The sequence below is a fragment of the Phyllostomus hastatus genome, unplaced genomic scaffold (assembly GCF_019186645.2).
Source record: "Phyllostomus hastatus isolate PE091 unplaced genomic scaffold, TTU_PhHast_1.1 phas_scaffold_501, whole genome shotgun sequence".
Classification (NCBI taxonomy): domain Eukaryota; kingdom Metazoa; phylum Chordata; class Mammalia; order Chiroptera; family Phyllostomidae; genus Phyllostomus; species Phyllostomus hastatus.
Window position 1 is genome coordinate 27,873,171 of NW_025334033.1, and position 21,906 is coordinate 27,895,076.

Sequence of the window (21,906 nt, forward strand, 5' to 3'; positions counted from 1 at the left end):
GCAAAGCCAGCCTGCCCAGCATCGCTCTGGCACCCCATCATTCCCAAGAAGGCTTCAGGACCAACCCCCACTGAGTGATACCAGCCCACCACGCTGGTCCACCCAGCTTCCCCAGGCCAGACTTGACCCCTCTGCTGCTACAGCAGCACCTACCACTGAGGTCAGTACACATCTGAATCGTGACACATGTAGCTTTTGCCAGTTTGCCAAAAACAGGCCAGAGTCAGAAAATCCACCTTTGCAATCAGATCCACAGGCTTGCAGACTGACTGGTCAGGGATCAGAGGACACCAAAACATCCCTCTTCATGTTGTATCGCCATCTGTACAATATATGTCAGCCCCTGCCGCCCCCAGCTAAGGATGCTCAGCCCTAGCTGCGCAGGACTCTTAAGAGAAGCTGCAAACTCCCCCTAGCTGGGCAGAGCCAACCAAGGTCAGTTGTCCGAGATCCCTCAGCACACCATACAACTTGGAAAACCTCATTGAACCATGCAAATTCTCACCAACGCCCTCACTTTACAGATGGGGAAACTGAGGCCCAGCAAAGGGAATGGACTTGTCCAAGCCCCCTGTTCTCCCAGGCAGTGACAGATTCAGGACCAGACAGGTCTCCTGACAGGCAGCCCAGCCCTCCTCCCTCTCCACCCGGTCTCATGTTTCAGACAGCTCAGCCTTGGCGCCTATGAGGGGAAGGGCTGGCGGCTGGGAGAGGAGAAACCCAAGTCCAGATTACATCAATCTCGCAGGTAGCCAAGAAAAGAGTGGAGACTATTCTTCCCTCTGGCCCGCAGGTAGCCCGGCTCCAGGAAGCCACTGAAAATGCAAGGAGGCTAACCTTTCTCAGAAAAACCTCCACCAGCTACAGGGAGAGGGTGAAGCTAAAAGACTGTGGTGTGCCCACCCCCACTTCATCATGCTCATCACCACACAACCCTTTCTCATTACCCCCCAAATGATAGGAAGGTAAAAGATACTCTCAGCCTGTAATCCGGACCCTCAGTTTCAGCGCCCCCAAATCTTCCCTCCACTCTCCTCTCAGTACAACCTGTCGCCTGCTCACAGTGCCTAAGCTGTCCACCTCTTCCCACTCAGCAAGAGTTGTCCATCCTCAAAAGGCCAGTTGGAAGCCCCCCTCCTCCAGGAAGGCTTCTCTGCCTCCTGAAGGGCTCCTCTGATCTTCCAGCCCAGGACAGAGTTAGCACTGGAAGGGAAAGCACAGTACCTCCTGGAGGGGGTACTTGGTATGTGCTTACTTGGCACTGGGATCCCTTGTGACTCACTGGGGCAGCTCTCTGAATGCCTCCTATAGTTACCTAGTTTCTGCAGTTTGATTGTTACTGAAAAGAGGACCAAGAGTCCTAGTTTTTCACACACCAAACACCTTGGGGTACACAATAGCATTTGATAGCTATCCTTTAGCATCAAGAACCATACAACCCAAATGTCCATCAACAGATGTGTGGATAAATAAAATGTGCTATGTCCATACAATGGAGTATTACTTGGCAATTATAAGGAACGAAGTACCAATGCATGCTACAATGTGGCTAAGCCTTGAAAACATTACACTAAGTGAAAGAAGCCAGTCATAAAACACCATATATTGTATGGTGTATAATTCCACAAATATAAAATGACCGATACTGACAAATCCATGTGGACAAAAAAGTACATTAGTTATACCTAGAGCTAAAGAGATTAGGGGAAATGAGGAAAGTGATGAAGTATTCTAAAACTGACTGTGGTGATGACACATGCTCTGAACATACTAAAAGCCATTGAGTTATACACTATAAATGGGTGAATTGTATGGTATGTGAATTATATCTCAAAGAGATTTAAAAAAGAAAAAACCATAAAATACTCACATTCTTTTCCTACATGATGTCAACCATGTGCCTAAATGCGTAGGTCCTTTATGAAACACTTCTACATATATTGGCCCTGGGTCACATCTCACCACCCTGTGCAGTCAATGTCATCATCATTTTCCAGACCAGGGAGTCGAGGCTCAGAGTGTTAAGGGAGAGCTAACTAGCCACGGATCTGGAACTTAAACCCAGGTGACCTGAGTCCAAGTGCAGTGTTCTTTGGGAACGTGGCCTGTGGAGAGACTTCGTAAGAAAAGAACACACAGCTCCACAGACGTGGGAAAGATGGAAACTAAACATCCTCCACTAAGGAGCAGCAGCAGCGATCAGTCGTTGCGGATGCAGTGGAAGATTACCCAAACATTGAAATGATAAATAGGAACTCCATGTGTTGTAAGATAATATTAAGCATGTGCAAATGGTATGTACAGTTTGATTACATTTTTGTTTTGTTTTTAAATATACGTGTGTGGCCAAGAAGTAGTAGAGAACACAGATGCAAAAATGTGCTAGGATGATGAACTTCTTCCTCTTAAAATTTCCTGTGTTGTTTTAACAGGAGGGATGAAAGGAAAAGGGGAGAGAAGGAGAGAGGGGAGGAGGGAGGGACAGAAGAAAGGAGGGAGGGAGACAACAAACACTTGAAGGGACACCCCCAACCAGTGCAGCAGAGCACTGTAGTTGTCCGATCAGGATGCACCCAAGGAGGGGGTTCACAACACAGGCCACTGGGCTGCAGAGTCACTAAGGGCCTTACAGTCAATGGGAGGAAAGGGGTTTGTAGACCACATTTTTGGTCTGCAAATATAAGAACTCTTCTCTGTCAAAAGGAGCACAGGAAAGTCAGCCAGAATTTATTCGATCACTTCTGATCTTCCCCGTGAAATGTTCTGTGTCCTAGACACGAGCCCCTCCTCTGTTTTCACCTCCATCATGGTATGTTGCACATTTTACTGAAATTTCTTCTTTATATGTCCCTCCTCCTCACTAGATTGTGGGGTCCTCGGCAGAGCCCACGGTCGCCCATCCCTCAGACATCTCATACAGTGTTAGGCACGCAGCAAGTCTATAGTACGAGTTTTCTGATTGGAATCGGCTAGACTCGCTTCATACTTGCTACACTCCTGAGCTAGACTTTTATGGATAAATAATACACTTAGCACCACCTCCTGATCAGCATTCCTGCCCGCAGTCCTCCTCCCACACTCCGGTTTACCCCACACATCCCCAAGTCCATCTTCCTGAAACACTGATGTCATCACGTTCTCCTCTGCTCAAGACCTGTTTTCCCTTTCCCATCAAGCCTGAATGCCTTGGCCAGGCCCCAGGGCCCTTTCATCACCTGGCCCTACGCTACTTGCTCAATTGTACTCTGGCTTCCCGGCAGGCACAGCCCAACACATTCATTCCTACCTCCAGGCTTCTACTAGCCCTGTTTGCCTATCCTGAGATACCTTCTGCCCACTTAAATCCTACCTCTGCTTAAGTTTAAGTTTCAACTCCTCCTGACCATGCCAACCCCCAGGGATCATCACCTGTGAATGTGTCAGCTTTCAAACTTGAGTACACTTACTTATCTTTTTGTACACTTCCCCCCCAGTGTTTGTCTTTTCCCCACCCCCAAACTGGATTAATCTCCTGAAGGGCAGGGCGACGTCTTATGCTTCATCAGTACAACCCACCACACCCACTGTAAGACAAGCACATTGGAGAAGCTCAAGACTTGCTGGTGGTTAGGTCTGAAAATCTGAAACACAGCCAAGGTTAGTAATGACAGAAGTGTTTTCCAGGTGGCACAGAGGCTTGTTCTAGGCAGCCAGCACAGTTGGAACATGGGTAGGAGGGTTCATAAAAGGGGCTTAGGAATTTAAATCTATGCCACTGAATTTAAGCTGAGTTCCCCCCAGCACCCGATGATGTAAACCAGTGCTTCTCACAGTGTGCTTTCTGGACCAGTAGCATCAGCATCACCCAGGAGCTTGTTAGCAATGCTAACTCGGAAACTCTGGGGGTGGGGTTCAGCATCCGTGGTTTAATGAGCTCTTCAGGTGATTCTGACATCCACTAATGTTTAAAACCACTAGTGTAAACACACAAGAGGAATATCCTTAGACACCAGAAAGAACAGTTCCTTCCACCTCTAAAGACTGCCTATGGATATAATTTTTAGCTCAGGTGTTCCTGTTTACCATTACTACTACTGCTATTACTATTTCTACTGAAACTATACTTGGAAAAATTGGCAGAGAATAACTAAGCAGTTGATAACTATTATTATTACTAGCAACAATATTATTACTAGTAGTAGTACTACTGCTATTACTAGAGAATAAACTGAGTAGTAGTAGCAGTAGAAACAGTTATCAATTGCTTAATACTTTCTGCCAATTTACCTCACTATAGTTTTCAGGAGAAAGAGGTTGAATGGAAAATGAAATCCATGTAGCATAAAGTATAGGCATTCTTGACCCTTTCAACATTTGTCTCAGTCTTAAACCAGTGACTTCTCATCACTCCCTAACCCCACAGGACAACTACAGGCAAAAGCTCCATCTGCCCTCTCAATCATCTTTTTTAAAATTATATTTTATTGATTATGCTATAACAGTTGTCCCAATTTTTCCCTCTTTGCCCTCCTCCACCCAGCACCCCCCACTCCCTTGGCAATCCCCACATCATTGTTCATGTCCATGAGTCATGTATACAGGTTCTTTGGCTACTCCATTTCCTATACTATACTCTACATCCCCATGGCTATTCTGGAACTACCTATTTGCACTTCTTAATCCCCTCACTTCCTCACCCATCCCCCACACCCCCCTGCCACCTGGCAACCATCAAAATGCTCTCCAAATCCATGATTCCCTCTCTGCTCTTCTTCTTTGCTTAGTTTGTTTTTTGATTCAGTTGTTGGTAGATATGTATTTGTTATCATTTTATTGTGTATAGTTTTGATCATCTTTTTCTTAAATAAGTCCCTTTAACATTTCACGTAATAATGGCTTGGTGATGATGAACTCTTTTAGTTTTTTCTTCTCTGGGAAGCTCTTTATTTGCCCTTTGAATCTAAATGATATCTTTGCTGGGTAGAGCAATCTTGGCTATAGGTGCCTTTTTTAAAATATATTTTATTGATTATGCTATTACAGTTGTCCCATTTCCCCCCTTCACTCCCCTCCATCATGTACACCCTCTCCCACCCACATTCCCCCCCTTTAGTCCATGTCCATGTGTCATAAGTTCTTTAGCTTCTACATTTCACATACTATTCTTGCCCTCCCCCTGTCTATTTTCTACCTTCCATCTATGCTACTTATTCTCTGCACCTCTTCCCCCTCTCTCCTCCTCCCACTCCCCTGTTGCTAACCCTCCATGTGATCTCCATTTCTGTGGTTCTGTTCCTGTTCTAGTTGTTTGCTTAGTTTCTTTTGGTTTTGCTTTAGGTGTGGTTAATAATTGTGAGTTTGCTGTCCTTTTACTATACATGATTTTTCTTTATCTTCTTTTCTTAGATAAGTCCCTTTAACATTTCATAAAATAAGGGCTTAGTGATGATGAACTCCTTTAACTTGTCCTTATCTGAGAAGCACTTTATCTGCCCTTCCATTCTAAATAAAAGCTTTGCTGGATAGAGCAATCTGGGATGTAGGTCCTTGCCTTTCATGACTTGGAATACTTCTTTCCAGCCCCTTCTTGCCTGTAAGGTTTCTTTTGAGAAATCAGCTGACAGTCTGATGGGAACTCCTTTGTAGGTGACTGTTCCCTTATCTCCTGCTGCTTCTAGGATTCTCTCCTTCATTTTTACCTTGGCTAATGTAATTATGATGTGCCTTGATGTATTCCTTCTTGGGTCCAACTTCTTTCGGACTCTCTGAGCTTCCTGGACTTCCTGAAAGTCTATTTGCTTTGCCAGAATGGGGAAGTTCTCCTTTATTATTTGTTCAAATAAGTTTTCAATTTCTGGCTCTTCCTCTTTCTCTTTCTGGTACCCCTATAATTTGGATGTTGGAATGTTTAAAGATGTCCTGGAGGTTCCTAAGCATCTCCTCATTTTTTTGAATTCTTATTTCTCCATTCTTTCCTGTTTGGTTGTTTCTTTCTTCCTTCTAGTACACTCTATTGTTTTGAGTCCCAGTTTCCTTCCCATCACTATTGGTTCCCTGTGCATTTTCCTTCATTTCTCTTATCGTAGCCTATATTTGTTCATCTAATTTGTGACCAAAATCAACCAATTCTGTGAGCACCCTGATCACCAGTGTTTTGAACTGTGCATCTGATAGGTTGGCTATCTCTCGGTTGCTTAAAAGGATGGGTTCTGGGGCTTTGATTTGTTCTTCTGTTTGAGCCATCTCTCTCTCTCTCTCTCTTTTTTTTTTTTTTTTGGTCTGGTCACACCTGTTACAGTAACAGGTGGGGCCTTACGTGTTCACCAGGGCAGGGCACCCTAGTCGCTGGGTTGTGACGTTGTATGTGGGGGCGGGGTTGAGAGGGAACAACGATGGTTTCTCCGTTCTTCATGGGACCTCAGTCCCCTCTGAAGCTTCCCCCAGCAAACTTGGCCCCTCTGGTGCCAATTCCCATGTGGGTGGGCTTGTGCACGCCGTGGGACCCTCCAAGGACCTCCCCTGTGAGGCTGGGTGTCTCTCCGTGCACCTCAATTCCCACAAGTTCCCTCAATCAGTGTCCTGAAGCTCTATTTTCCAGCGCTGTGATCCTGGGTTGTGAGCACTGCCTTGCTTTACACTCGCCGCTTCACTGGATCTGCCGGTTGCCGGTTGCCACTCCTGGGCTGGGGTTTGCCAGCTGCCACCTGCGCACTCAGGGTCTACACGCTGCAGTCTTACATGACCCAGATGCCTTATGCAACCCCAGATGCCTTATGTGCCAGGTCCCACTGCTCTCTGCTCTCCACGCCTCGACCCATGCCTGGCTGCTCGTCTCTGCCCCTCCTACTGGTCTGGAGGAACAGGTCTAATTCAACTTCTTGGTTGTCCAACTTCCATTCAGATCAATTTTCTGTCATTTCTGGATGTTCCTCTGTTTCTAAATTGTTGTTGTCCCTATCTTGGCTGTATGTGGAGGTATGGTGCATCCACCTATGCCTCCATCTTGGCCGGAAGTCCTAGATGCCTCTTTTTCCTGACTTTGAATATTTCTTGCCAACTCCTTCTGTCCTGCAAAGTTTCTTTTGAGAAATCAGCTGACAGTCTTATGGGAATTCCCCTGTAGGTAACTAACTGCTTTTCTCTTGCTGCTTTTAAGTCTCTCTCTTTAACATTTGGTATTTTAAATATGATATGTCTTGGAGTAGGCTTCTTTGTATCCATCTTGTTTGGGACTCTCTATGCTTCCTGGACTTGAATGTCTATTTCCTTCACCAAATTAGGAAAATTTTCTGTCATTATTTTATTGAATAGAGCTCCAATTTCTTGCTCTTTCTCTTCTCCTTCTGGCACCCCTGTGATGTGAATGTTGGACCTCTGGAAGTTGTCCCACAGGCTGCTTACACTATCCTTGTTTTTTTTGGATTATTTTTTCTTCTTGTTGTTCTGATTGGGTTTTTTTTTTTTTTTTTTTGCTTCCTTATGTTTCAAATCTTTGATTTGATTATTGGCTTCATTCAGCCTACTGTTGTTTCCCTATAAATTGTTCTTTATTTCAATTAGTGTAGCCTCTGTTTCTGACTGGATCTTTTTTATGCTGCTGAGGTCCTCACTAAGTTCTCTGAGTGTCCTTATAACCAGAGTTTTTAACTCTGCATCTAATTGCTTATCTCCATTTCATTTAGCTGTTTTTCTGGAGCTTTAATCTGTTATTCCATTTGGGTCTTGTTTCCTTGTCTCCTCATTTTGGCAGCCTCCCTGTGTTTACGTATGTGTTTTAGGTAGAGCTGCTTTGACTCTGTGTCTTGGTAGTGTGTTCTAATGTAGTAGGTGTCCTACAGGGTCCAGTGGCACAGCCTCCCCTATCACCCAAGATGGGTACTTGAGGTGTGCCCTTCCTGTGGGCTGAGTTCACCTTCCTCTTGTAGTTGAGCCTTGATTACTACTGGCAGGTAAATGGGAGGGATTTACCCAGCCCAGACAGATAGCTGCAAGGACTGGCTATGACCACTGATCACCAACCTGCACCTTTTGTGAAGAATCAGCTATGCAGGGGCAGGGCGGTGGTGCTCCAACATGGTCTGTAGCTGTCCACTGGGTGTGCAGGCCCTAGGGTTTCCTAGCTGGGGCAGGCCAAGTTCAGACCCTCCCGCTTTGTTTTTCCTGGGGCCACCCTGCCTGAGCTGCAAAGCAATCTGAGATGGCTGCTACTTGTGTTGGGTTTGGAGAATCCCAGGCGAAACCAAGCTGTAAATCTAGGCCAGCTGCTGCTAGTGCTGGGCCTGGGGCCACTTAGCAAGTGGTATAGGGGGCTGGGGCTCACTGAGGCTGGCTATTGCTTGTTTGAGAGGATTTAGGATGAGCCAAGACCAGTCATTCACATGGAAAAGCCACTGTTAACAGCTGTAAGTTGGGTGGGATGGAGCCTCAGGAAATCTCCAGGGTGGGGACAGTGTTAGCCCCCACCCTGGAGGTTGATGGAGTCTCAAATATGGCACCTGCCACCAGCTCTGTGGCTCTACGGGGGTGAGGGGGGGTTCACAAAAGGGACAATGGGCTCCGCCCACCTTTCTGTCTGGGACAAAGCTGTCCCCCAGCCAGACACCTTGATGCCAGACACTTCAGTTCCTCCTGGTATACCCCTGGTACCTTTCAAGCTGCTACCCTGGTGCTAGGACTCATAGGGAGTGATTCTGAGTAAATTTTTGTGTGGGTTCTAAAGGGGAACTGCTTGGGACTCCAGAACTTTCTTCCACCAACTCAATCCTCACTGCTTTTTGCAGCCAGGAGTTATGGGGACTTGTCTTCCTGGCACTGGACTCCTTGGGCTGGGTGTCCTGGTGTGGGGCTGGGACTCCTCACTCCCTTCTGAATTCTTATTCACCACACGTGGATGTGGGACCCGCCCATTCCATGTCTCTGCCCTTCCTACCAGTCTGGATGCATGCAGTTTTTCTAATTCTATAGTTGTCAGACTTCCATTCAACTTGATGTCTGACAGTTGTGAATGATGGTTGTTCTATAATTTAGTTGTAATTTTGATGTGGTTGTGCGAAGAGGTGAGCCGTGCTTCACCTATGTTGCCATCTTGCCTAGTGGTGTCTCTCAATCATCTCAGTGTTCAGTGGGCACTCTGATTGTTCTAAGTCCCTACAGGAGGTTTTGGTCTCTCATGTGCATATCTGCCCCCACTTTTGAAAACATTGGATCAGTCTGCTGGCAACTCCATTTTATCCAGGCCAACCTTCACATTCCCTCATTCTTCAAAACCTGTCCCAGTGTGTGGATTGCTGGGTGGGGTGGGTTTGTGTTCGGAGTGGCAGCCCAGCTTCCTCTAACCTTGTTTTGAAACTATTGATGCTTATTCCTACCCCATGAGGAGAGGGTTCAAGAGCTGGCCTACCTACAGTTCTGGCAGAGAACCCACAGGGCACAGCATCACCATGCAGGGTTGACTGACTCACACCGTGGTCTCCGGGTCTTGGGGACACAGCAAGAAGGCAGACCCAGGGCTACATGGCAGAGGATGCCTGATCTAGGCCCTTAGGATCAGAAGTGGTCAGAGCAAGGGAATAGATGCAGCCATACACCAAGGGGTCCTGAGGGTAAATGGGACGGGTTGGAGTAGAGGGTAAACAGGAGGTGAATTGGCTCTAATTGCCACTTTGAACCCTCAGCTACATGATGGGGGGCAGCATCACCTCTCATCTGTAAGCCTCCTTCTCCCTACTTGTAAAGTTAGAAGGTGAAGATGATCTCAAAAATGTCTCCACAAACATTCAAGTATTTAGGAGAAAGCGCTACAGCCTTTATGACACTGTAGGTCAGGGCTATGGGTGATAGGAATGTTCTGTAAGTGCACTGTCCACTGCCCTAGCCGCTGGCCACAGGTGGCTACTGAGCACTTAAAATGTGGCTACTAGGACTGAAGAATTCATTTGCAATTTTTATTCATTTTAAGTACTTTACATTTAAATTTAAATATACATGGCTGGTGGCTACTGCATTGCACAAAGCAGCTCTAAGTCAATTCATAAATGTAAGTCCTTTAGGGCCCTATCTCCATGTAAGTGAAAAGAAAAAAACCAACTTACCTTCTGGTTTTAAATGCTTTAATTTAAATGGTAGAAACTCTAAATACCCCTGGAAGGAGTCCCAGAAAGCAGATTCCCCCCTCTTCCTGGGTCCTCATCCCAGCCTCGCCACCAGCCAGCTTCGTGGGCAGCTAGGAGTCCCTTCGCCAACCTTAGTTAACTAACCTCACCTCTCCGGACCCCTGTTCCTTCTCGAAAAGGCAAGCCATTCACTCTGACTCCCCCACACAGTTGTGAGGACACACAGCAAAGCTGTACCCTATGAACCTTAAAAGTGTCATCAAATACATATAACTGCCTCTGGCCATCCCTGCTTTAGTGATTTCCTGATGCCTCACTAAATGGCCCTTTAACTGCTCAGAGGCTGGGGAGAGGGTGATCATAATGTAGCCAGGGGAAAGAGGAGGGGAGAAAGTTTCAGGCAGCCACTGATTTATCAAACACTCCATAAATTATTCTATGTGGCTTGGATGCATTCAATAAATGTGATACATCAACCTGCCAATGACTCCACTCTCCAGAGCTGATCTGATGATTATAAAGGTATGAGTGGTGCACACGAGTCTGTCTTATTCACTGCAGATCCTCCGTGCCTAGAACCATACGTGGCAGGTAGAAGGTGAGTAAATGAGGTATGCAAATGTACACACAAGGATGTTCATTATAGTAACAACCTAAATATCTGTCAACAAGGGCACTGGTTAAGTTCCTTATGGTCCAGCAACATTAGGTGGGCTATGTAGCTGTTAAAAAGAACATCACCCAGACACACACAGACACACACTAATCTGAGAAAATGCACAAGGTCCAAAAATCAAATTGCAGAACAACATTCTGAACCCATCTACATGCATAGTACAATGCCATCTATGTTTTTAAAAATACAGAATATGCACATAGTACTATTTTACTCATAGAAAATTTCTGGAAAGATACACAGAAACTTAATTATCACCTCTGAGGATTGGGCATAGCAAGGCTCAGGAGGACAGGGAATGGAACTTAAATGCACTTTTTTTTCTTATTAGCTAGTTTTCTTTTTCAACTATAAAAGTTAAACATGACCATGTTAAAAATTCAATCCGGTACATCACAGGGCCAATAAATACATTTACCAAGGGAATGGCAGAAAAAATGTTTACACTGTAACATAGTCAGGGGAAATGGAATATGAATGGTATCTTTGGTGTGATCGTAATGTCAAACAGACAAAAAAAAAAAAAACAACAGCACAAAAGCAAAAACCAGACACAGCCCCAAACAGTCCTCCCAGGAGGCCTGTGGACCCCCTGCCACCCCCACCCCCAGACAATCCACAAGGTGGCAACCACATCCTTAAGGACCCGACTTCTCCCACAGCCAGAGTGCGGGAAGCAGCACTGTCAGTCCTGTAGAGTGAGGCAGGTCTGGCTCCCCCAGCCTGGGGGAGTTCGGAGATGGAGGGAGCCTCAGTCTTCCCGAAGGCTGGCATCTTGTTCTTCATTACAGAGATTTTAGGCTGGGAGCCACAAGTCAGAAGACATTAGGTGAATCTGCGCGATCTTAAAAGGCTAGAAACTAACAGCTTAAGCAACAATAGGTGCCTGTAAAACCTGGTAATCTGGGCAGAAAAGTGAAACCCTGCACAAGGCTTCCAAGCAGCTCAGATGTCTCTGATTACCTTGTAGCAGCCCTATGGAAGCAAATACCTCAAGAAAACAGAAGGGCTGGCTGGGGGAAGGAGAAAGAATTTAAAAGTAAAGAACCTGAGGCTAGAAGGAGCCCAACCACCCGCCCCCATCACCAAAGAAGGAGCAGAGGCCCAGATAAGAATGCATTCCTTCTAAAATGCCTGCAGACCCGGGTGGAGGCTGCTATTAAGTGACCAGAGTTATAGAGTTCCGGGCTGCCACCGGGAAAGCAACCTAGATTTGAGACATTATCCATTCTGGAAAAATACAGTTGGCTGCCCACCACATGGAAGCCACAGGAAGCAAGGGCCCAGTCGCTGCGAATGTTCCAGCCTCACATGAATAAATCATGATGCCATTGTGAGCAGATAGAAATCTCCACTTCGGCACTAATTAGTCATTTCGCTTAGCAAATCCTCCACCTTCTTTGGGCGTGGCTGGCAGCTCTGCCAGACAGAAACACCTTCGGCCAGGTTCTGGGCTGGGAGGCTCGCTACCGAGGTCTTCTCCAAGGTTGCCCCAACTTGGATCAAGGGTTTATCCACTTCATTTTCCTCTCACTGGCCTCCATGATGGCCTTGCCCATCCCAGAGAACATGACCCTCAGGAAGTGGGTTGTCCCTTAGACTGCTAGCAGAGAAAAGTGCAGGGTGGTCCTCCCCCCCCCCGCCCCCCGCAGTTTGTTATTCAAGAGGAGGCAGCCATGCTGGGGGCAGCGGGGAAGGAGTGGGCCACTCTGACCTACCTCAGGCACAGGGAGAACCTGCATGTTGGTCCAGGCCCTGCTATTACCAAACACAGCCCTCCAGAGACCTGAGGGCCACTGGGACAGTGTTGTACTTGAAAGGGAACTTGGAGACAAGGAAAGAGTGGAGATATGGGGATAAATAAAATGGAGTCACTTCAACCAAGCTGCTAAAAGTATTGATGTTATGAAGGTTGAAGCATGAGGAAAAGACTCTATCCTTGTTCTGACCTGGGAACTTAAAATTTTTAAACTTTCCAATCCTGCGTGAATGCCTAGATATACATCAGACCTCCAGGTAATCCTCTGATTGCCCTTTGAGGACTCACTATCCAGACCACCTGACATCCACCTGACATCCAGTATCCAGGCTGCCTGACATCTGACTGGTAACCCTCTTGGACCAAGCCTGAGGCTAAGAATGCAGGATTGATTAACCCCAAGAATGCACTTTTCACTACAAGAACTCTTAACTTTTCTTTCTGGGATTTTGCCTAGCTGTACTCCAAGTTTGCAAACTCTAAGACCCTTGAAAAATCTTTATCATTTATTTCTGAGTTTGTTTGCCAGACGGCATCTGATAGTCCAATGTTCTGGTTTTCCAGAGGGAGAAATGAGAACCCAGAAAGTGGGCAACTTCTTCAAGCCATCTGATAATTTAGGAAGAAGTCACCCACTTCGTGAGTTTTCATCTTTCCTCTGGAGTGTTGGACTATTAAATACTCTCAAAGGTCTCAGGTAGAACATTGTACGATTGTCCCAACAGGTCTTGGGTGAGACCAGGAGTCTGCAAACACTTTCCTCCACCAGGTAAGCAGCCAATGGGGAGCCAACAGGATTTATCAGAGACCACAGGCAAGCGCCTCAGGGCAGCTCACATCTAATTGAAAAAAGCAGACCTGCCTGGCTGGCGTAGCTCAGTGGATTGAGCGCAGGCTGCGAACCAAGTATCGCAGGTTCGACTCCCAGTCAGGGCACATGCCCATGGCCCCCAGCAACAGCACATTGATGTGTGTTTGTGTGTGTCTCTCTCTCCCTCCCCTCCCTCTCTAAAAATAAATAAATAAAAATCTTTAAAAAAAAAAAGCAGACCTGATCCTGCACAAAAAAGTGAATACTATTAAATAAAAACAAGACATGCCACAGTTGAGGGAAGAGAGAGAAATTACCAAAGAAGCAAGAGGCAGGGAGGGAGAGGAGCAGGCGGGGAAGGATGAGGAGACCCGGCTAGAGGAGTGGGGCCCATCTTTGCAGGACGGTAAGTCGGGGTGAGGCAGTGGAGAGGGCATCACGTGGCCTGGAACTGGTTCTCCTCAGAGCCTGCAGAAGGAACCAGCCCCACCGACACCTGGATTTCAGACTTCTGGTCTCCACAGCTTCGAGGGAATAGATGTCTGTTGTTTTAAATCACTTCATTTGTGGTAATTTGTTATGGCAGCCCCAGAAATCTAACACAGCAGGGGAAAGAGATGGAAAAGCAGGCTTGTGCTTAGGGTGAGGGTTAGGATTAGGGTTCTGAGAGAAGGTGTCACCTATCTTTGGGTAACACGAGTCATGAGGCCTGTGGTAGTGGGACCCTCCTGGGAGGGTCTGAGAGGATGCAGTAGCCTGAGAACTCCAGGCGTGCTGGATGCAGGGCCACGAACAGAAGCCCACCCCACCTGCCCTGCTATCTCACAGGACACCAGCTGCCACGGCCTCTTACAGATTCTCTGTCCAGAGTTGAAATCCTGTCCCCCTACTCCAGCCCCCTCTACACCTGACCCTCTTCATGCATGAGCTCCCCAAAGGTAACTGAGCCACTCTTTCCCAGCAAGTTTCTTGGCATCCATCATCAGAGAGAAGCAGTGTAGGTCAGTGGAAAGTGCTCTGGCTTTGGAACCAAACTGACTGGATTTTAATCCCAGGGTGACTTGGGATATGAGTGATTGAGTGATTTGATCTCTCTGAGCCTCAGTTTTCCCATCTGTAAAGTGGGGTAAATAATCACTGCCACATAGGTTACTATGACAATTAGAAACAGCACATGTGAACTGCCCAGCCTAGGGTTCACTATACAATAGGAGGACAGTAAATGGTAGTAATTACTATCATCATTATTCACATGAATGACAAAGTGTCTCTGGAACTTTGGCCTGAGCCCACCCTGTTTTCACTGCCGCGGCAGATACACAGAGACCCACAAGCAGGGGCTGTCCTCAAGGGCTCTGGCTCAGCAGTCAGAGCTGAGTACCTACTATGTTCCCTTTTCTTACTTGCCTTCAATTCCCTCCTTTCCCAGTCACTAGCTGTGACCTCAGTCCCCTATGTACCTCTAATAGGCACCCAATAAATATTTTTATGTGAGTCCTGGATGGTGTGGCTCAGTGGATTGAGCACCGGCCTGCAAACCAAAAGGTCACTGATTCAATTTTAGTCAGGGCATACGCCTGGGTTGCAGATGGGGGTGCACGAGAGGCAACCAGCCTCTCACATGTCAGTGTTTCTCTCCCTCTCTGTCTGCCTCCCTCCCCTTCTCTTTGAAAATAAATAAAACCTTTACAAAATATTTTTAAATGTGAATAATGAATAAATGACATTGGGTGAATCATCCTGTCTCTTGACATGTCAGTTTTTTCGTCTGTAAAGTGGGGCTGACAGCATCTGCCTCCCCTGCTGTCTCGCAGGGCAGTTACAGTAGAGACCAGAGAGCAACCACGAAGGCGAAGCCGCACGCACAGCCCCAAACTGCACCTCCCCGGAGGCTGTCCCATTTTCTACAGCGGCTGGCCCTGGGGGACCCAGGGCAGTCACAGTGAGGTCCGGCAGTACTCATGTCAACCTGTGCCCAGAGAGCCTGCATTCCAGGACACCGGCAGGCCCACATCTTCCTGGGTGCAAACCTCCTTGCCTTTCCTGGGCTGGAGTCGGAAAACCTTGGCTTAACTTCTGATACTGCCTCTTCCCAGCTGTGTCACCAGGCCGCTTACTCTCCGCGAGGCTCGGTTTTCTGTAAAAGGGGGTAAACAGCCTCTGCCTGTCTAGGAATGCCGCCACGAGAGCCGAATGAGATAATGTACGTAACTGTCGGTAATTACTAGGATTTTCATTATCGTGTAAGAAATAAAAGGCACGTACAGTGGTGTGGGCCTCAGAGGCACATGAACCCCTGGGCCAGAGGAAGTATACAAACGCCACCGCTCCTTTCGATTCCAGTAACTTGGAAACCTTCTCCATCAAATTTCAAAGTCCGCTATGGCTTTGCCAGGAAACCAAAACTATTCCAGCCGCCATTCTGGAGAACCACAGGGTAAGGCATTTCCATAATGGGCACCACTGGGCTTCAATCAGCGCAGCTGCTTGGGCCAAAATAAACAGTTTTTGTAAAACACCACACATCACAATTCAGTCCCTCCCCCCAAACACACATCTTTTCTCCTAAGAAAATAAAATAAGTGGAGACAAACTAACTGAAATCCAACTGCAAGGCAATCACTCTCAGAAGGCAGGCCTTCCCACACGATGGGGGCAGGCACGGCATTCTCCACTGAGGGTTCGAGAGTAGAGAGAGTTCCAGGGGAGGTGGGGAGCCGGGGGAGGTGCCTGGCCCTAAGGGCTGTAGGGACTGGATCTGTGAGCCCAAAGAGGCAACCACTGCTGCAGACTCAGAAGTTAGATCTGCTAATCCAGCTAAAACTCTAAACACCATGCCCTGGCCAGGTGGCTCAGTTGATTGGAGCGTTGTCCTGTACAGCAAAAGGCTGCAGGTTTGATTCCTGGTCAGGGCACATACCTACACTGAAGGTTCAATCCCCGGTCAGGGCACATACAGGAAATGTTTCTGCCGCATCAGTGTTTCTCTCTCTCTTTCTGTCCCACCACCACCACATAAGCAGTCCAAAGATGAAGGCCAAGGGTCCTCTGGACTGGCCAGAAGGAGCCTCAAAGGAGGCCCACCTGTGCTATATGGTCTTGTGGGCCCCCAGGGACAGAAAAATATGTTTCACACTTGGGGCTGCCTCAGTCCCCCAAAAACCCTAAGTCCTTGTTTGTTGGCCCAGGCTCCCTCTGGAGGTTTCTGTTTTCTAGTGCAAAACCCTAAACCACTGAGAGGTGGCCTGGTGCGGTGGCAAGAGTAAAGGCTTCGCAGTCGAGCAGACATGGGCTTGAACCCAGGGTTGGCTGCTGACTGGCTCTGGAGCTGTGGAGAGTTGAATTCCGGCCTGGTTACCTCATCCCTGAAAGGAAGCTGATGCTTATCACACAAAGTTTTCTAAATAGTAGTAATAATATATGGAAGGCTCCTGGTAGATGATTAGTGACTAATCAGTGGTAATTATTATTATAAGGGAACCCCCACCCCCATGCTACAAATTCTAAGGCCTAGTTCCTCCTCCACACCTGGTTCCTCCTACCTTTGGCTCAAAGGTAACCACTAGTCAGAGTGCCCTGTTCTCAGACTGCCCATCTCTGGGCCAAGCCGGGCCTGGACACTGAAGTACAGGGTTGGCAAACAGAAAGCACTCAAAGCAGTAAGTATTTGTTTACTTAGGAAAAAAATCCTAAAGTCTCAAGTGATCGGAATTTTTCCCACCATCATTCTACTTTCATGAGTACAAATTAATAAGTAAACACACTCAGATCGGAGTTTATTTAGAAGAATAACTTCTCCCATTTGGCCTCTTCTCTTGACAGCTATGTTACTATACAAAGTCCAGTAGACAAAACACAATGATCTGAGGGACCTGGAAGATTCTGAAAGCTCGGACCCTTCAAAGAAAAATATTTCATTTCTAAAAGTATTTCTAATACTTTTCTGATTACAAAATAATATGTGATCATTGTAGACAGTGTGGAAAATAGACAAAGCATATGAAAAAAATTCAACTTAGTGACAATTTCACCATCTCTAGAGAATGTGAGAATGTAAGTATCTTGGTGTATTTCCTTCCAGTCATTTTTCTATATGCCTAAAACACATTTAAAACAGACAGAAGATGAAGCAGGCCAGCCAGTGCCGACAGGACAGCAGCTATGGATTGTTCTCCCCACCCCTAAACAACTTATTTGTTAGTGACACACCTACACATTTCATAACTACATCTTGTCTTATCAGGGCTTGGTGAACTTCTACCCTTTAAGTGAGTTCATGCAGTCATCTCTGCTTTCCATTTTCATTCTGCAGAGTCAATATTTACTTGCAGTGTTGCTAAAACAGGCCTTGAACATGACTCGGGGCTAAGCGTCCCTGCCTACTGTCAGCAGCAGCAGTCTCGGCGGCACCAGAGGCTTGACTGCACCATGGGCCACACCACCAGGTGAGTGACTCCGGCCCTGACTGAACAGATAGCTCCAGCCCAGCAAGGATGCTTCACATACTCAGAGAGTCCAGGAGGCTAGTGCTGGAAGGCATTTAAACATTAAGAGATGGGAAAACTGAGGCCCCCTGGGGGAAGGACTTGCCTGAGCACATGTAACTCCAGCACCAGAGTCTGGGTCCCTGCACCCCTACACCAGAGCTCTCTCATTGCACTGTCTTGTCAAATGCGTCAACATGGAGCAACAGCTGAGACGGCAGCAGGGACAGAACCCACTTCATCACCCCAGATCTAAATGGGGTTCGTGCTGCTCTGAGATGGTTAGTTTTGCAGGGGGATCGCCCCAAGACTGGCCTGGTCTCCTACAACAATGATTAAGGTTATACCATGGTATCAGCAATTCTCTTGTTTCCTGCTGGAATTCATTCATTCATTCATCTATTTGTCTGACAAATTTTTACTGAGCCCAGCTACAGAAAGGCATTATTTGTTTCACTAAAGCAGTGCGACTTTGCCTACTTCTTCTGGGAAGAATCTCTTTGCAGTTGTCAAAAGAGACAGACACATGGGGTAGCCCCAAGGAAATCTGGAACCTAAAGGAAACTATTGATAGGATGGAAACATAAGAGAATTATGTTTGGGGGATAGATGTCTGACAGCAGGTCTCTGGAAGAAAGTCCTTATTCCTAAAAGCACCTCAGGTCCTAAAAGGAACAAGTCGAAATGGACAGGATAGGTGACTTGCTGTGATACCAAATGTCTGCAGTGTTTCTGCGCAGTCGTGGAAAGAACAAAGGACCTGGAGTGAGGAGGCCTGCACTCAGGTCCCATTTGCACCCCCAAAATGTGGCATGGCCATGAGAGGGGAAGTGTCTTGCCTAAGGCCACACAATGTACTTTTGGCCAAAGTGGGACTTGAATCAAGTTCTTTACTGCAGGTCCATCTGATGGCTCAGATGCCTCCGATGAGCCTCTCTACTCCTCAGATAACCCCGGGAAAGCCACAACCCCGATCTGGAACTTCCATGGCAACAGGACTTCTTCTCAGCTGAGATTAGGCCTGTCCACAAAGGGAAGCCCTGGCACCTTCTCTCCCTGGGACTAGATACTCCACTTGGAGTGGAGTATCTCCACTTGGTTTCACAGAACCAGGCTCAGCCACTTCCTGGAGAAGCAAGAGCAAGACAGAAGTCACTAGGCTAACCCAGCGCAGAGAGAGGCTGGGATGTGGAGCGATTCTGGTACATGAGAGGGAGAACAAGTGAGCATTCTGTACAGCTGCTGAGATGTCAAAGAGCTCTGCACACTTGGCCCGTTCCCCTGCTCCGCCCCCTCCAGACAAAAAACAAACAAACAAAGAATGTCGTGTGAGCAGAGCTGTGATAAAAAATGATGCTGCTGACTGCTACTGGCTCCTGGGCTGGAAGACGCAAACTTAAGCCCTGGAGGCTGAGCTGACTGAGCGGTTTATGGTCGCACTGGTCCCTGTGTTTGCGCAATGCTTACTGAGCATCCCACCCTACACTGGAGGCAATGAAAACACTGAGAAAGGTAAACTTTGGCCCCTGTCCTCAACGGTCTCACAGCCTGGCTAGGAATACAGAATGATCCCTCAGAAAACCTTCTACTTCAGAAGAATTATGTCTGAGGCACAGACTCCCAGAGCTGTGGATGCTTGAAGCTGGGTGGAGAGACAACTGGGGCAACTATTTATGAGAAGGCTTACAAGGAAAAGGAGGTTATTTCACTGGCCTTGAGGCCTGAGTAGAACTAGTGGAAGAGAGGAAGGGATATGAGAGAGAAGGTGCTCAGAAGATGGAAAAGAACATCTCATTAAAAGATGTGGACAGCAGTCAGAGGGGAGAAAGGCTAGAAGGTATTGAGAGAGATTTGGACAGGGAGAGTGGACAAAATAATGGGACTAATGTAGCCACACCCTCCAGTTTGATCTGCCAGCCACTCATTCCTGACTCTGTATCAGAGAGAATATAGAGAGGACATGGCTTAGACAGATGGTGGCCTGGAAGCACTTACCCTGGAAACTAAGGCGACAACAAAATGGGAAGGGAAATGCATTAGAGACATGCACCTGTGGGCACAGAGGACAGTTTTACAAGAGCAACCATCCCAATGCCGGTCCATATCGGCAAGCGTCAGCTAACCTTGGCAATGCGCTAGGTGCTGGCTATTAGGCAATTCCACTGAGAGAAAAGAACATGTACAATGTTGTTATTACTAAATGAGCACCTGCAAATATTAACAGTTAAATAGTTCAAGTTCTGTTCTCAGTTAATGGTCATTTTCTTCCAAGCATTGGGTAAAGTTTCCCCAGACTTATTTCTGGAAGTTCTTATGTAGGAAGAGCTTCCAAAAGCCAGCACTAGCTAGAATGAGGACTCGAGCTGTCATATGTACAGGTATACTTCACCCAATAGACACGTTCCCTAAAGGGCAGACTTTTTAAAAGTCAAGTCACTCTGCCTTGGCTGATGAGACTCGGTGGAGGGAGCCCCAGCCTGTGAGCCAAAGGGTAGCTGGTTCGATCCCCAGTCAGGGCACATGCCTGGGGTGTGGGCCAGGCCCCCAGATAAGGGCATGTGAGAGAAGGCCAGTAAACGTTTCTCTCACACATCAATGCTTCTCTCCCTCTTGTTCTCCCTCCCTTCTCTTCTCTCTAAAAATAAATAAAGAAAATCTAAAAAAAGAAAAAGAAGTCAAGTCACTCCAAGAAATAATAACTTGTGAATACTTCTGTGGGGAACAGACTACTTAACATTTCAAAATGACTCTGAGAGCCCACAGTGCACTGAAGGGGTTAGACAGATGGCATTGTGGGACCTGTCCAGTCTAAATTCTAATGGCATGATGACAAATGACTCCTTCCAAACCCACTGGGGTATCTCTGCCAGAATGTTCTGGCAAAAGGGGATGGGAGACCCATTGCCAGTACCAGAATGGAATCCTCACCGTCTCTTTCCCTCCCCTTTAGCCGCTGTCACCCTGCCTGACTACCCTTCGGCAAGGGTTCACCGAGTCCGTTCTGTCTGCATGAAGGAGGCAGGCCGAGACGCCGTCATCCCTCCTCTGTGACACTTCCAGGTCCTCGTCAGCTCACATTCTCTACACGATCACTGCTCCCTCACCCACCTCCCCTGCCCTTTTCTCCATCCAATCCCACTGACCCTCCTTCCAGCTCAAACCAGTCGGGAGCCCGAACTCCTGAGCATGAAATATTTAAAAAGCAAGTTGTTCTATGTGGCATAAGAAATACATTTTCAACTTTCTCAATTTAGAAAATACAGAAAAATATAGGTAAAAAACAATGAAATCATCCATTATCCTACACCTATACCATTCCCCCTATTCCTGTGGCCAGTATTATTAAAAACTTTAATGGCTGGGTTAGGCTTTTGTCCACCCTCTGCTCGCTACTCTGGGGTTGCCTGCTGCCTCCCTGCCAGACCCTTCATCCAGCCTCTCGGGACCCACTCCCCCAAACACACCTTGCATTATCCTGTCCATTTAGGTGGTTCAAGTCCATCTACACCTGGAATACCCACCCTCCCTGCTCAGCCTATCCAAATTCCACCTACCGTTCAGTGTCCCACTGAGGTCCCACCTCCCACCACCTCCCTGGCTGTGCCAGGCCACGAAGGAGCCAGGTCCTGAGCTGGTACCACATGTATTGTCTGTGTGTTTTTTCCACTCTACTATGTTCTGACAGCTCTTGAATTGCTGCTGAGCCTGATACTCTCACGGGGTGTTTTTGTATGTGTATCTATTTGCTTATTTACTTCTGCAACTTCTCTGGAAGCTCCTAGAAATATAAACGGTATCTTTGCATCCACACGTCTCCCCACCCTAGTGCCCATTAAAGCATCTCCTACATAATACACATTTGATTGGTACTTCATAGACTCATGAAATTTTAGAGCTGAGGGGGGAAGGGTACTGGGGACCAGAGAGGAGGAGAAACCTGACTAAGGTCAAAGTACAAAGCCAGAATTAACCCCAGAATAGGAGCCAACTGAAACCAGAATTCATTCAAACATTTATTGCACACCTACTATGAGCCTATCACTGTGTAAGGCACTGGGCAATAAAAGAGAATGACCTCCAGGTCC

General features: G+C 47.1%; 1 protein-coding gene and 1 long non-coding RNA gene across 3 annotated transcripts in view; one reads left to right on the plus strand and one right to left on the minus strand.

The window, feature by feature from the left end:
- Nucleotides 1-21,906, minus strand: part of DAPK2 (death associated protein kinase 2) — a 107,926-nt gene that overhangs the window by 65,756 nt on the left and 20,264 nt on the right. The window lies entirely within an intron of this gene.
- On the plus strand, nucleotides 17,715-21,514 carry LOC123808817. Its single transcript, XR_006783837.1, has 3 exons — nucleotides 17,715-17,782; nucleotides 20,772-20,881; nucleotides 21,309-21,514. It is a non-coding gene; the product is annotated as an uncharacterized LOC123808817 (long non-coding RNA).